The 16,118-nt window shown below is 45.3% G+C and overlaps 1 protein-coding gene across 2 annotated transcripts in view; it reads right to left on the reverse strand.

Moving 5' to 3' along the window:
• SETD3 (SET domain containing 3, actin histidine methyltransferase) overlaps nucleotides 1–16,118 on the reverse strand; it is a 182,043-nt gene that overhangs the window by 165,542 nt on the left and 383 nt on the right. The window contains exon 1 of one of the 2 annotated variants that reach the window (XM_029597912.1): nucleotides 15,986–16,103. The exons of the other annotated variant lie outside the window; for it this stretch is intronic. The gene's annotated coding sequence lies outside the window, so the exon portion shown is untranslated. Of the gene's footprint in view, nucleotides 1–15,985; nucleotides 16,104–16,118 lie in introns of those variants that run through there. 2 annotated transcript variants of the gene reach the window in all.

Here is a 16,118-nt window from a genome sequence, read left to right on the forward strand (position 1 = left end):
AGCAGAAGATCATGGAGATTACTACCCTTAACCAATATGCTTTGATGCAACTGTAACATTGCTTCCTGGTTAGATAGAAGGGAGATAAGAGGAACTGGATTCAGATGACAACTGAATGCCTCGACTTTCATGGTCTGGGATACTGTTACACAGGCACAGGACTGCATCCATGGCCAAGTCCTAAAGGAAAAAGCGTGCACAGGGCTAATTTGCTGGTGTGGCGGTTACTACCCTTAACCAATAAGCCTCGATACTTTTGATCCAACTCCAACACTGCTCTCTGCTTCAATGGAGGGGAAAAGGGGAATTGGATTTAGATGGCAAACCAACGAGGGCCCTGACTTTTACGGTCTGGGGAACTGATAAACATGGGGGTAACCTGCACAGAGCAGCAGTTACTGCCCTTAACAGAAGGCAGGGGATTACTACCCTTAACCAATAAGCCTTGATGCTTTTGATGCAACTGCAACATCGCTCTCTGCATCGAAGGAGGGGGGTGGGGGCTGAAAGGAAAGAGAAATTTGGATTCAGAGACAACCAGCGAAAACCATAACTTTTTTTTTTACAGTCTGGGATACTGCTGCTCAAACATTAAGGAAAAGCACAGGACTGCTTCTATGGCCAAGTCCATAAGCAAAGCACGTCAAGCATGATGTACGGGGGTAACCCACAACGTGCAGCAGATACTACCATGGGAAGCTTGCTGGGCAAACTGGATAGACCACTGGTCCTTTTCTGCACTGGTGAGAGAAACACTCAGAATGGTTGCAGCAGTTCTCTTTAGCTACTACAAAGCCACAGGAAGAGAGCCAGGCATGGCATCCTATCCATTTCCTCCCCCGTGCTTTCTAGATTCACTGGGCAGGGGATCCTTAGCGCGGCCTTCCTTCCCATCACCGGTGAATGTGCACAGAACCCAACAGTTACTATCCCATGCCTACCCCTGCAGGCTGGATATACATTTCCCACGCTGTGCGGGAGGTGCTATAGCCGCAGCCCATGTGGTCTGAGCTCAAAATTAGGAGCACCGTTTCCCCCTTTCCTTTTTGCAGCTTCCCCGAAGCCACGGACTCCTTTCCAATTGCGGGAGAAGGTACAGCCAACACTTCCTTTGAGTCCTCCCATGCTGAACTCAGAAGTGCCAGGTCCTCGGTACTATTTCTTTTTTCCTAATAAGCAAGTTTAAAAAAAAAACCTCCACCTCCCTGCTGATCTTCCTTCCAATCCTAGGGAGGGGAGGAAAGAAAGTGAGAAGGGAAAGGGGGGGTGGAACGAAGGAACTAGTACTACTGATTTTCACAACATGGGAGCAACCCTGCTCATCCCTACTCCACCAGGGGGGGATGGACCCAAGGACCTAACAATGCCCGCGAGCAATTTTGTCCATCAGAATGCCAACTGCAAGGGTTTGCACCCCTACCATCTGCTAGAGCAGTGGTTCTCAACCTTTTTTCTGTCGGGACACACCTGACAGATGGTTCTCACATGCATGACACACTGACCCATGATCGTCACGGGGCTAGATGTAAAAGTACAGTTTGCATCCACGGGAACCCCCCTGGACCACAATAATGGATGTAAAGCAGAATTATGACATTCCCCATACAACTCACCCTACAAAAAAGATATTCTGGTTCTGGTGACATCTCAGTAACAGTAACTCAAACTCCTTCTACTTCCAGGCTCAATAGCCCTAACTTATGAAAAGACAGCAGTTTACCACCAATGCATGTCCTCTTGAGAAAACACAACAAAGACTGATACACACGCTTACATGCTAGCAAAATATCTCATCTCGGTAACAGACACAGAACCGACCTAACATACTCCCAGGATCTGTAGTAATGCACATAAACTAATCCGCACACAGTTACACCTGTATTATGGAATACACTCAAACAGGAGCAACCCTATCTATGAAAAGGCAACACTACAAATATTAAATCAGGCCCTAAAAACCAATACACCTCTTATTAGGAAAACAGAACTAGCAAGCAGCTATAGATCCCCACACAGAAATAATTGTAAAACTATACTAATAAGCAGAATAAATGTTTCAAAACAGCTATGAACAGAATAACATCCAACAATTAAAAACTCATAAAAACTATTAAAAATTCTCCAAACACCAAAAAATATTTCAAAAAAAGCAGACACATCACATAATATTAAATAATTAAAATAGCAGTCAATCAAGAAAAATAAACTTAAAAAGTCACCTTTACTTACCCCCTCCAGCAGCTCTCCTACTCCTCTTCCATGCAGGCCATAGCACACAGCAGAAGCAGCAGTAGAGGCTAAGCTCTATACTCATGGTCCTCTTCCTTAATGCCCATGTCTCTCACACACACACACCATACCAGTCATGCCCCCATGACCAGTTTCTGTCTCTCACACACCAATCATCTCCCAAACAGTCTTTGACACACACACCAGTCACCTTCCTGAACAGTTTCTCTCATGCCATACACACACACAGGCTTCCCACTCCCGTGTTCTACTTACATATACGGGCTTATCACTCTCATAATCACTTTCTCTGTCTCAGACACACACTCACCAGTCTCTCATTCCCATGCTTGTTCTCTCCACATGCACAGGCTTCTCATTCCCATAATCACTTTCTTTCTCTCACAGACACACACAAACACACACCAGTCACCTGATCTCTCTCATGCATACACACACACAGGCTTCCCACTCCCATGTTCTCTTTCAGATATATAGGCTTCTCACTCCCATGCTGTGTCTCACACACACCCAGGTTTCTCACTCCCATGCTCACTCTTCTCATGCACAGGCTTCTCATTCCCATAATCACTTTCTCTCTGTTACACACACACACACCAGTCTCTCTCTCATTTCCATTCTCGCTCTCCACTGCACAGGCTTCTCATTCCCTGAATCACATTCTTTCTCTCACATTCACACACACCATCATCTTACCAACCAGTCTCTTGCTCATGCATGCACACACACACAGGCTTCCCACTCCCATGCTCTCTCTCACATAATTAGGCTTCTCACTCCCATGCTTTTTTACACACACCCCCCACAACACCAGGCTTCTTACTCCCTTGCTTTCTCACATACCCAGATTTCTCACTTCCATGCTTTTTCTCTCACACACACCAGTCACATCCCTGACTGTCTCACACTCTCACATACACATCAGTCATCTCCTTGAGCAGTCACTTTCATTGTCTCTCACATATACACACACACATCAGCTCTCTGACCAGTTTCTCTCACTCACACACATGCTCTCAATCACACGCAGGCTGGCTGCTTCCTTCTCACTCACTTCCTCTTCCCCGCCCCTCCCCGAGCACAAATGGTAGCTGCAGCAGCCTCCTCCTCCAGCCCCTGCAGGCCAAGAAAGAAGAATCCCATCGGCCGCGGGAGGCTCATGCTGCTGTCTCCTTTCTGGCTGCTTCAATTGCTTGGGGGCCGATGCTGCTGCTGCTACTTTTCCACGCGGCACGGGCCGGCTCTTTCTCCTTCCCGCATATCACTTCCTGTTCCGGGTCACGGGGGGGGGGGGGGGGCATGGGAAGAAAAAAAGGTCAGCCACAGGTGCCAGAGCTTATTCTAGCGCCGCTGCCGTTCCCGCTGGGCTTGAACGTTCTGATAGCCCGGCGGCAACGGCAGCAGGGAAGAAAGAGCAGCGGGAGAGACCGGGAGCACGCGACACACCAGCCAGTGCTTGGCGACACACTGTGTCGCAACACACCGGTTGAGAATCGCTGTGCTAGAGACAGAGAATACTGAGAAACAGCTAGTGGCACAGCGACTTAAGTACCTAGAGTCTAGTAAAGCTTTTGTTCTCTGTCGCCATCTGCTGGTAGAAGAGAAAAACCCACTCATCTGGACTGGTCTGGGAGACGATAAGGAAACTCACCTAAATCTGACACTTTTCAAAAAAGGTGTTGTTACCAGCACAATGGAGTAACATCTTTCAGTAGCCTCCATCAAGTTGGCTGGCCAGTGGCATTCTTCAGCCTACATACCAGTGGAGCAGGTTGACCAAGATGAGTGTTGACTTATCTTTGTGTTTGCTCTTGGGGAGTTTCCAGCAGAAGTGAAGATAATGTGGATCAGTCACTCATTTGTCACATGGACGGGAATGCAAACTACCAAAAAAGACTACATGGACAGCACCTTGGCATGGTAATGAAAGGAGTACAGATTGTTTAAATGGGAAGTTGCAGGATGAAAATAGAGCAGCTGGTTCCACTCATGAAGAAACAATCAGTTGGACATGCTGGCATGATGAGACCCTTCCTTCACCTGAACAATCTGGGTCACTTTTCATGCATTCAACTGATTATCAGGATACAGAGGGACAATTACCCAGCAACAGAAACATTTTTAGGATCCAGAGAAATTTCTAAAAAAATTTTCACTTTTTTCTTTGCCTATTTTGCTTTTTATGGGTTTTTTTTCGTTTTTCCTTTCTTCTTTATTTTTTACTTTATTTTTCTTTGCAATCTCTTTTCTTATCCTTCCCTTTAGGCTCCTTACTTCCAATATTTCCTTGAGTCCAATCAGTCCCCTCTCCAGACATTCTCACCTCATCCCACCCACCCCTCTTCCATGGGGTGTCAGGAGTAGTCCAGCCCTATCTTTACCTTGTAGCCATTGTCCTGGGAATTAAGAGACTATGGTTAGACATCATCCCCAAATGGTGACAGCATTTTAAAAAACCGAGGAATATGGGTTTAAAGAAAGTTAATTAGCAGAAAGGCTTTAGGTTCATGTGCTGTGGCAGAGTCCAAGTTAGGCCTAATGAATGAGCTGACAAGCCAGCTGCCTCTGTAAATCAGGAAAGATGAAGTCTACTTGTCCAATATGAGCAATATCCTCTAATAAACTGCAGAAAGCCACTGAAAACGGCTTAGGAAGCAGGCTCTCTGTTTGATGAAGAATTAGGGGCAAATACTGGCAGTTCCAGCTTCCTTCTCAGTATGCCCAAGCCAGTGATGCAGTAAGTGCCACTGGAAAGCAGTAGGCTTGGGCCTGTGGAACCAGCTCTGTCAGGAAACATGGTGTCTCTTGTCTGTCCCAACTCCAGTGGCACCTACCCTATCCAGCTACCTGTGTTGATCTTATGACCAAACCCCACACTGGGAAAGACTAGGCTATTAGTCTGTTCAGAGAATGCACAGACATGCCTAGGGTGGTGCACATCTCACTCTCTTTCAGCACCCATCATCTCCCAGCTTGGTATATAAGAACATAAGAAGCTGCCATACTGAGTCAGACCTAGGATCCATCAAGCTTAGCATCCTATTTTCAATGGTGGCCAATCCAGGATACAAGTACCTGGCAAGTTCCCAAACATTAAACAGATCCCATGCTACTAACGCCAGCAACAAGCAGTGAACTGACTAATAGCAGTTTATGGACCTCTCCACCAAGAACTTGTCAAAACCTTTTTTTTAAACCAAACTAAGCTAACTGCCTTAACCACATCCTCTGGCAACAAATGCCAGAGCTTAATTGTGCATCAAGTGAAAAAAATGTTCTCTGATTTGTTTTAAATGTGCTATTTGCTAACTTCATGGAGTGCCTCCTATCATCTGAAAGCATAAACAACTGATTCACATTTATCCATTCTAAGCATCTCATGATTTTGTAGGCCTTCATCATATTCCCCCCTCAGCTGTTTCTTCTCCAGGCTGAACAGCCCTAACACATCTTTAGCCTTTCCTCATTGGGGAGCTGTTCCATCCCCTTTATCATCATTTGTCACCTTTCTCTGTACTTTTTCCAGTGCATCTATATCTTTTTTTTTTTTTAGATGCAGTGACCAGGACTGCACACAATACTCGAAGTGCAGTCTCACCATGGAGCAATACAGAGGCATTATGACATTCTCCTTTATATTCACTATTCTCTTCCTAAACATCCCTAACATTCTTTTTGCATTTTTGTCTGCCACAGCACACTGAGCCGATTACAACGTATTATCCACTATAATGCCCAGATCTTTTTCCTGGGTGGTAATTCCTAACATAAGCATAACATCATCTAACTTTACCATGAAGTTATTTTTCCCCTATATGCAACACCTTGCACTTGTCCACATTAAATTTCATCTGCCATTTGGACGCCCAATCTTCCAGTCTCGCAAGGTCCTCCTGTGACTTAACTACTCTTAATGTGTCAGCCACAATTTTGATCACCTCACTCATCGTTCCTCTTTCCAGATCATTTATATATTAAAAAGCATTGGTCCGAGTACAGATCCCCGAGGCAGTCCACTATTTACCTCTCTCCACTAAGAAAATTGACTATTTAATCCTAGTCCCTGTTCCCCGTCTTTTAACCAGTTTGCTTGCTCATATCAAGGGCCTTGTATGATACTGCTCTCCAGGGAGGGTGGCTAGACTTCACCCATTTTACAGGTTCTTAGTACAGGGAGGGTTATGCCATCAATAGCTGGCCCAGCAGGCCAATGATGGCAAAGCAAGATAATTCCTCTGGAGAGCCCCATGGTGGACAATCTGGCCAGGGGCTAGGAACGAAGCAAATAGCCCAGCTATTTCCATGGTATGCAGAATGGTAGAAAGCCTGGCTGATCCTATGATTAGCTGGAAGAAAAGGTGCATAACATTTGTTTGTCTCAGGTACACTTGGTGGGTTTTGGTCGCTAGCGCTATAAGGTGAAATTTAAACTTACCTATTAATTTCCTTTCATTTAAACCTGCCAGACCAATGGGCTATGTTCTCCTACCAGCAGACGGAGACAGAAAAAAAAGCTGAAAGCTGACTTCACTCCCCCTACAAAGGTCTAGTGCTGCTTTCAGCTCTTCAGTATCCTGTTTCAAAGCTAAAACAACTGAAGACAATCGATTGTTTTGGCTTCCAAACCACTACCAAAACCAAAAACTGGTACAACCAAAAAATTTCACTCCAGGGTGATTAATCCAAAAAGAAGAATCTCTCTACCAAGCTCACCATTAGGCCAGCTCCCAGGACTGAGTGGGCAACAATGTAATCGCGGTTAGATTTTTGAACCTATCAGACTGAGAGCCCTTGACGGCCATGGCTTCCTTGGGTAGGTTATGAACTGGTTTGGACTAGCCTGGCAGGACCAAGGGAAAGGAAATTAACGTGCAAGTTTAAAATTTCACCTTCTTTATCGTCCAAGCCAGACCAGTAGAGCCATGCAGACCAGGCAGAAAGACGCCACAACAGCTCTCAGGACTCCTGTGCCCTAAGCATTGCCTCTCCGAGCCTGCCACAATGAGGCGCTTAAGAGTGAGGATTATGAGCAAGCCCTGACCAGGCCAGATGGTGGGGGAGGCTCACAAAAAAGGAGCTCCCAGCATCACTTACTTCCATCGTGCAAGACTCACGAGCTGTAAATTCATTCAGGAGCTGTAGAAAAGATCAAGAACTGCCCTCTCTGCACATTGCTACCTGCAAGAAAGGACACCATGGCATCCTCGGTGAGACCTAACACAAGAGAACTTGAGTCATGAAGCCATTGAACATAGCAGCCTGGGGAGAGGGAGAGACTACAGAAAAAAAATAAAATAAAAATAAGCAGAGAATCAATTTTTTTAAAATGGGGGTCCCTGAACATTTTGCTTTTCTCCACAGTCTTAAAAGATGGAGGACAACCTCCCCACAGTGATCTAACATACTATCCTCCTCTTCCACTCAAAATCTTGGGTCACCTTAAAGCTGAAATCGAGCAGCTTAGACCGAGGAGATCCCATCTCCAGCAATCAGATGTAGCGGGAAGCACTTGGTGGGCACAGGAATACAGGATCCCCCTACAGATTGTCTCCCATTGCTCTTCCGAGAGCTGAAGGAGGTCACACCCCAGAATTAAGAAAGTCTCCAGCTCCTACCTCCTGAACAGTCTCCCCACCGAGACATGGTTCTCTTCTCGTCCTGCTGAATCCCTAGGCTGTCGCAGCCAGAGCAGCACTCTAGCACCCCATATTCTGCCATGTGGGAACAGAAATAATGAAGCAGCAGCAGCATGCAAGGGGGAAGCTAAAGAGCGCCACCCAAGCAGAAGCACCCTGGAATTTTGTTTTTAAATAGGCTGCGGTCATCCTCTGCACCACCAGCCTAATTTGGTCTTAAAAGCACCTCAGGGGAAGCCTCCTTTGGGTGGAGGGAGGACAGGCAGCTCTACATGCTCTCCCCTCAATTGCTCCACTAGTGGAGAGGGCAGGAGAGAAGAACTTCCACATGCCTGGAGGTCACCAGCTGCAATAACAATTCTATGCAGACTCTGCCCGCCCGAGGGTAAGACTGTACCCCCCCATGGAACGTCTCCGATTCTCAGAGGGAAGCAAGAAGTAAAGAGCCTAGCATGCTTGGCATATCTGTTTTCTGGCTCAAAGCAGCAGTAATTGGATAATTCCACCAAAACAGGCACACGAACCTTGAGCACCAGAGCGCTGCCTTCCACCCTAGAGTACATAGCACGCCAGGCACAATGCACCAGCTGATATGCTGAGCTGCTGTGATTTTCCTGTGGTGCCTCATCTCCCTTATCATCTCCCCCCGTCCCCCCCCCGAGAAACCAAAGGCCAGCGGAGATAGGGAGAGGAGAGGGTGCTCAACGCCGATTCCCCTGGCCGAGTTCAGATCTGGCACAGCACCAGACTGGGAGGCAATCCAGGAAAGAGGGATCCTGCTCGACCAGGGAAATCAGCCCAAAGACTATTTCCCTAGGAGCCACTAAGGTGACAAAGTCACTGGGGACCACTTGGTGCTTGATGGAGCCGAAGCAGTTTCCAAGGGGAAAGGGAGAATCGGTCTCTAAAGACTATTGCCTGGAACACCCCTAGGACTGGGAACTGGGGCCCATAGCCTTCCCAGAAGGGGCCTACTCCTTACTGCAGCCCCAGTCATCTGCTGGAGATAGAGAAATACTGAAGTTAGCACCAGACCTTTACAGGGAGAATGAAGTCCGTTTGGAGCTTTTTTTCTGCTGTCTCCGACTGCTGGTAGGAGGATATAACCCACTCGTCTAGGACTACTATGGACAATAAAGAATTTGTTTTTATTTGGATTTTCAGCCCATCTTTCCAATAGATAAATGTATTATAGCTATTCTACTGCATTTCACTACAGTGTTAAAGTTGCAGCCCTGCCTTTATAACCCAAGATGGTTGTATATATTTCTGAGGGGAGCAGGCAGGAGTGCAGCTAGTGGGGGGGGGGGGGGGGGGGGGAAGAGAGGCATCCTGACTGCCTAGTATATAAAGGTCAGGATGTGGCGTTTTCTGTAGCCGCCATCATCAGATGGCCACTGATAACATCATGCACTTAAATGGAGAGAGAAATAAAAGGGGGGAGAAAAAAAAAAACCAACCAGAAGCGCTGCAAGTTTAATGCAATGAGGATTCTCTCTCAGCTACTCGCTCCCAGCAGCCAGTGGGGCTGGGGCAGGTTAAAATGAAAGATATATAGTTATGATCATTCGTTTACATACCCCTGGCAGAATTTGTAAGATGTGTAGCATTTTAAATAAACATGAGTCATTAGACAAAACTCATGCCTGTTATTGTTTAATGTGTTTCAAATTATCTATTATGCATCACAGAATAGCACAATCATTAAACAAGCCATAGCAATAAAGGAAATAATGAAATAGTCCTGTTCAAAAGTTTTCATATTCTTTAATGTTTGGGCTGATAATGTACACTCAAGCTGATACCTAAAGGTATCCACACATGTGCCTTGATTGATTGTAATTAGTGTATGCGTATAAATCAATAAGTTTCTTAGCTCTTGAGAAACCCTTGTGCATTTCATCCAGGGCTGCACTGACTTTGGCGGTTACTGAAGCATGGGGAAAGCAAAAGAACTGTCAAAGGATCTGCGAGTAAAAGTAATTCAAACTTTATAAATCGGGAAAAAGGATATAAAAAGATATCCAAAGATTTGAAAATGCCAATCAGTATTGTTCAAACTAATCAAGAAGTGGAAAATTATGGCTTCATTTAATACTAAGCCGTGGTCAGGGAGACCAAGATTTCAGACAACTGCCAGGAAAGTTTGTTGGGGTGCAAAGAAAAACCTTCAAGCAACTTCTACTGAAATACAAGCTTCTCTGAATCAAAGTGGTGTGGGTGTTTCAGCAGGCACAATAAGGAGATAATTGAACAAAAATGGGCTGCATGGTAGAGTTGCCAGAAAAAGCCACTGCTGCACCAACGTCGCAAAACAGCCTGCTTAAAATATACCAAACAGCACCTAGAGAAGCCTCAACAACTTCTAGAACAAAATAATTTGGAGTGATGAGACCAAAATTGAACTTTATCGTTACAACCATAAATGCTATGTTGGAGAGCGGTCAACAAGGCCTATGAAGAGAAGCGCACCATCCCTGTGCACATGGAGGGTGTGAGCTACAGCGGCACAGAGAATTTAGTCAAAGTTGATGGCAAGATGAATACAGCATCTTATCAGAAAATACTGGAGGAGAATTTGCATTCATCAGCCAGGAAGTTGCATATGGGGCGCACTTGGACTTTCCAACATGACAATGATCTGAAATATAAGGCCAAGCTGACCCTTCAGTGGCTGCAGCAGAAGAAAGTGAAGGTTCTGGAGTGGCCATCACAGTCTCCTGACCTCAACATCGAGCCACTTTAGCATGAACTGCATGTTTGAGTTCTCCCCAGACAATCAATGAATTTATTGGAGACTTTTTGCCAAGAGGAATGCGCAGCTTTACCACATGAGAAAATAAAGAGCCTCATCCACAACTATTCCAAAAGACCGCAAGCTGTCATTGCTGCAAAAGGGGGCAATACACAATATTAAGAACCAAGGGTATGCAAACTTTTGAACAAGGCCATTGTATTATTTCCTTTATTGCTATGGTTTAATGATTAAAACTATTATGCATCACAGAATAGCACAACGTGTAACACATTGCAAATAACAGATGTATAGCATTTTAAGAAAACATGAGTTATCAGATAAAACACATCTTAAACATTCTGCCAGGGGTATGTAAACTTAAGCACAACTGTATATAAAGAAAATGCCCTATGCAATTACACTTACGATTGGGATAAAATGTTGCATACAAAAGCTCATCACAACTGCACTGAAGAAATGTGCTTTCAGCCTAAAACTAGGATAAACATCAGTTTAGCTAACAGGATCTTACTATATCTGAAAATACAAAGTCATATTCAAGAAAAGTGAAGCTCAGGGAGGTTACAAGGTAAAAACTACCGTTTCCAACTTGAAAAAGTAAGAAATGCTTCCAGCCTCCAGTTCACGTGTGACATCTCATTTTTCTTTAACTCTGAACTTTAATGCATGAAACATAAAAGATGCCCTGCTGATCAAATTATAATTGTTCCCTCGGTGCACCCTATGTTCTACTTCAACAATATCATCAGCTCAGACCTACAGAATAAAACCATTAAAGCACATCAGGCCTTGATCAAGAAGCTATTCCTCAGTAGTTTCTGGCAACCATAGAAGACCAATGCTGTTTCAGTGGCTTGCAAGGTCTCCAGTTTGCTGTTGTGCCAAATTCTGTATTTTCCTGAACAGAGCTGGTGATATCACTTTAATATGACTTTCTGAAAAATGTCAGACAGGTAAAATTCAGAGCACACGACGCATTTCTAAAGCCTTCACAAGGAGCCTTCAGTTTTAGTTAAGAAGTCAAAAAAGAGCGGCATCTCAGATTATCAGACCCAACCAATACACTTAACATAACAAAACAGTTCAGTTCCACTTAGGCAACATCTGTTTCGCTTCCCATAGTAGCTGGGTTCAAAAAAGGTTTGGATTAAGTTCTTGGAGGCGAAGTCCATTGACAGCTATTAATCAAGTTGACTTACAGAATAGCCACTGCTATTAATTGCATCAGTAGCATGGGATCTTCTTAGTTTTTGGGTACTTGCCAGGTTCTTATGGCCTGGATTGACCACTGTTGGAAACAGGATGCTGGGCTTGATGGACCCTTGGTCTGACCCAGCATGGCAATTTCTTATGTCCTTATGTTCTCTAGGAACCTTCAATAAAAATATCCAATTAATTTCCTCATTTTTGGAGGTTATTCCATTTGTTTTGAAAGTACTGTACTGTTAAATTATACTAAAAAATCTTTCCAAATTTAAAGTTAACTAAAGTTATGCTGTCAAAAATAAAACTAATCAGTTTATCCCAGTGCCTGGATATATGTGCCCAATTTTCTAATACAGGTTATATTTTTAACCCACATAAAGATTATAGCTGTACTAAGCATTTTTCCCCATAGTTACAAAATAGGAAAACCCTTCAAGTGGAAGAACGTTCTATCCTTTCAAATGAGAGAAGAGACACAAATACAATGGCTGAAAAAGACCATACAGCCTATCAAGTCTGCCCACCACTCCCACATTCAACTTTAGAATCCCCAGCACGCTCTCAGAGATCCTGTTTTATCAAAAGCTTTCCAGAATTATGCTGCTGTCCTTGACTCCATCCATTACCCTCTCTGTAAATAAATATTTCCTTAAATTGCTCATCTACCTCCTTTCCTTTGAAAACCTGCATAGAAACCTTGGAAGTATTTAAATGTCTCTATCATGTCTCCTCTATACCACACCTTCCTCTAGAATATACATTTAGATCTTGAAGTCTGTCCCCATATACTTTAGAACAATGACCACTAAAAGTGGACACCCCCTGTTTACATTCTTTTGACGATGCAGTCTCTGGAACAGTCTATAGTATTCCAAATGAGGTCTGGACTTGTACAGGGAAATATCGCCTTTTTCTCTGCTGACCACTTCCTCTCCCCCAAACATTTTTCTGGCCTTTGCCATTGCCTCATCCCACCTGTTTGGCCACCTTAAGTTCACCATACATGATCATCCCTAGATTCCGCTCTTTCGTGCTTTGAAGAATTTCATTCCTATACTGTACCTCTTCCTTGGGATTTTTGCATCCTGAATTGCATACCTGCAATTTTTAGTATTAAATCTTAGCTACCAGACCCTACATCATTCAAGCTTCACGAGATCCCTTCTCCCATTTTCCACACCTTCTTGGCTGATTTTGGTATCACTGGCAAAGGGACAAACATTTCCTGATAATCCTTCTGCAGTGTCGCTCACAAACAGGCCAATGTAATACAGTGCGCTCAGTCAAGCGCATTGGTTAAGCCGTGGTCTGACGCGCATCCACAACCCCTTAAGCAATAAGGAGATTAGTGCATCCAAGAATCCGCACCCAACACCCCCCCCCCCCCTCCGCGAAGCTAATAGCCCTCATCACGTGTAAATTCATGTTGACGAGGTTATTAGCTATTACCTCCTAATGCAAAAAAAAAAAGTGTGCCCGACGCACACATTTTTCCCCTCAATTGACACCTGCCCCAGAACAGGCATTAAGTTTTGAGGATCCCTTAAATTTGACAGAAAACTCTGCTTTTCTGTAGTTACTCCAACTTAACATTGTGGCGATATCAAGTCAGAGGAACTTAAAAAAAGGATTTTTTTTTTAAATGTGCTGGTGCACAGGTTAGGAAAAGGGATGCTCGTTAAACTGAGCATCCGTTTTCCTAACCCGCTGACATCCTCCTCTCCTGGGTACCATCGGCCGAGGAGTCGCTAGGGGCACACAGTTTCCCCAGCGCCTCCTTTTTCCCGCAGCAGCCCATTTGCATGTTTCATCGGGTGCCCCAGAGAGGTTGATCAGCCCACATTAGGAGAGCAGACGCTCAATCATGAGCACCCATTTTCCACACGTCGATATTGCATCGGCCTGAACTTGTGGAAAAGAATCACACTGCTAATAATGTTCCTCTCCTCGAAAAAGAGCTCCATTTACCACTTCTCTTAATCACTTCCCACTCAACCAGTTTCTAACCCAGTCACTTTAGGGCCCATACCAAAAGCACCTGATTTATTATAAGATGACCAGAGGCAGGTGGCACCTTGTAGGTAAACCAATTGAGGCATGAGCTTTCGATGACAGATCCACTTTGTTAAATGCATGATTAAATGACCAGAAAGATGGAACCGGTGAGTGTGCTAGTTTTATTATAAGTCACTTACATGGAACCATATCAAAGGTGTTACTGAAATACAAGAACACTACCATCTAGCGTTCTCCCTGATCCAACTCGCTGGTCACTCAATCAAGAAAACCGATCAGATTCATCTGACAAGAACCACTTCTGTGCCTTTAATGAATTAGTACTTGAGTGTTTCCCCAGTCCCTTTCACCACCAGTTATTTCATCTCAAATGAAAAAGAGTTCCTCAGAGGGAATAGAATGATTTGAATCTGGGCAGCAAATCTAGAGCTGAATATAAGAGCATTAACCATAACCCAACTCTTCCCATGATCAATGTGCCTATGCAATTACATAGTAAGACATGCATAACCTATGGGGATGTCATTACTTTCATGCCAAACTTGACCAGCAGACAATGCAACAGGAATACAGACTGAATCCCTCCCTCCATGTAAGCACCATTTCTGCAGCACACTCAGCTAACCAGAGTGTTGATAATTGCAGGGCACATAACTAGCCACAGGACTACCGGCTCATAAAAATGTGCACACTATTTGAAGCCTAGCCAAACATGGACCCAAGAAGGGAGAAAGTGAAAACTAAGTCACATCCTGAAGTAAATCCACTAAACAGAACAGATATGCTTGGGGCAGAACTATCTGAGCCGCTAGAGAGAAAAAAAAAAGTAGACTATACTTCTTGTCTAGCATAGGATATTATGGATGTGCAGCATAGGTACCCATATAGTTTGGTAATTTCCGTACTTAAGAGACAGAAACAGGCCTGATAATATTCACAATGAGGTAGAAGTTTTAGAAAACAGAATTAACATCCGAAAATTATTTTGCCAATAAACTTCCCAATGACAAACACCCCAATAATCCGATTTTAAACTAAATGGCAAAAATGTTATTCGGGCCCTCAAGCGCTTCACAAAAACATTAAAACACCGTTTTCGAAATAGGTAGTCAAGTCTAGTTTCTCGAAAATGTCTCAAGTTATGTGCACAATACCCAGGGCTCGCTTCCTGTATGCAGCATCCTCGCTTCTAAAACACCCGGGGGGGAAGAAACAAGCACTAGACTAGAAGTTACTGATGACAAGGAGGCATCTCTCTCTCATCCGCCTGCTACTGGCTTTCAGGGTAACGGGCAGGTCACCGGGTTTCAGAGAGAAAAAGGGCATAAGCGGGAGCTCCGCTCTTTGCCAAGTCTCCGGAGGACTCTTCTAAGCAACCCATGTGCAGAGCGCACTTCAGGCAGAAGTTAAAGGCAGGGCTGCAGCAGATCGGTGCCAGCTTCGGGACTAGCGGGCGTGGAAAGAGAGAGAGAGAGAGAGAGAGAGACGCAGAGCCCAGCAAGTGTGCAAGGGAGAGAGAGGGGGGTGGAATACTGGCACCCTGCACCCACAGCTCGTGCAAGGCGACTACACACAAAATGGATGCAAGGGAAAGATAAACAAGCGGCCGGATTACTAAAAAAGGGAACCGCGCCGCGGCCGCCGGGAAATCATTGATCTCCGGGGTGGAGGGCAGGGAGGCTTCCCCCCACAGTGCGGCCCTGCAGGGGGGACACAAAGGAGGCAGGCCGGGGTCAGGGGGGGGTCCTTTCTGCCTGCACGGCTCCTTATTCCACGGCACTTCACCCCAGTGAGGCCTCCCAAGATCTGCCCCCACCCCCAAAACCCAACAACAACAACAAAACACAACTGCAGATCAGTTTATGACAAACCAAGGAAGGTTCCGGGGGAGGGGAGAAATCGTACAGACTAGAAATAAACAAATAAGACTAGAAACATGTGAACAAGACGCTCCGTGAAAGCCATTACCCCCCCCCCCCGTAGAGTCCCGGCAGTGAGGAAAGGGGGGGGGGAGGCACCGGCACTGCTGTTTCCCCGGGCTCGGGGTGGAGAAGGGGAGGGCCGTGGGCAGCTTTCCGCTGGTGCCGGAGGGAGAAGCGCTGTAGCGGCGGCATTTTACCTTCCCGCGCGGGACGCGGTGCGGCGGCTCCACCACAGACAGAAGGTGGCTGCGCAGCCTGCGGGCTCCAAAGAGCAGCCTCACCCGAGCGCAACCAGCCGCGTCACTCCCAGCCCCCTCTCTCACTTCCCAT

Source organism: Rhinatrema bivittatum, chromosome 4 (genome assembly GCF_901001135.1).
Source record: "Rhinatrema bivittatum chromosome 4, aRhiBiv1.1, whole genome shotgun sequence".
Taxonomy (NCBI): Eukaryota; Metazoa; Chordata; class Amphibia; order Gymnophiona; family Rhinatrematidae; genus Rhinatrema; species Rhinatrema bivittatum.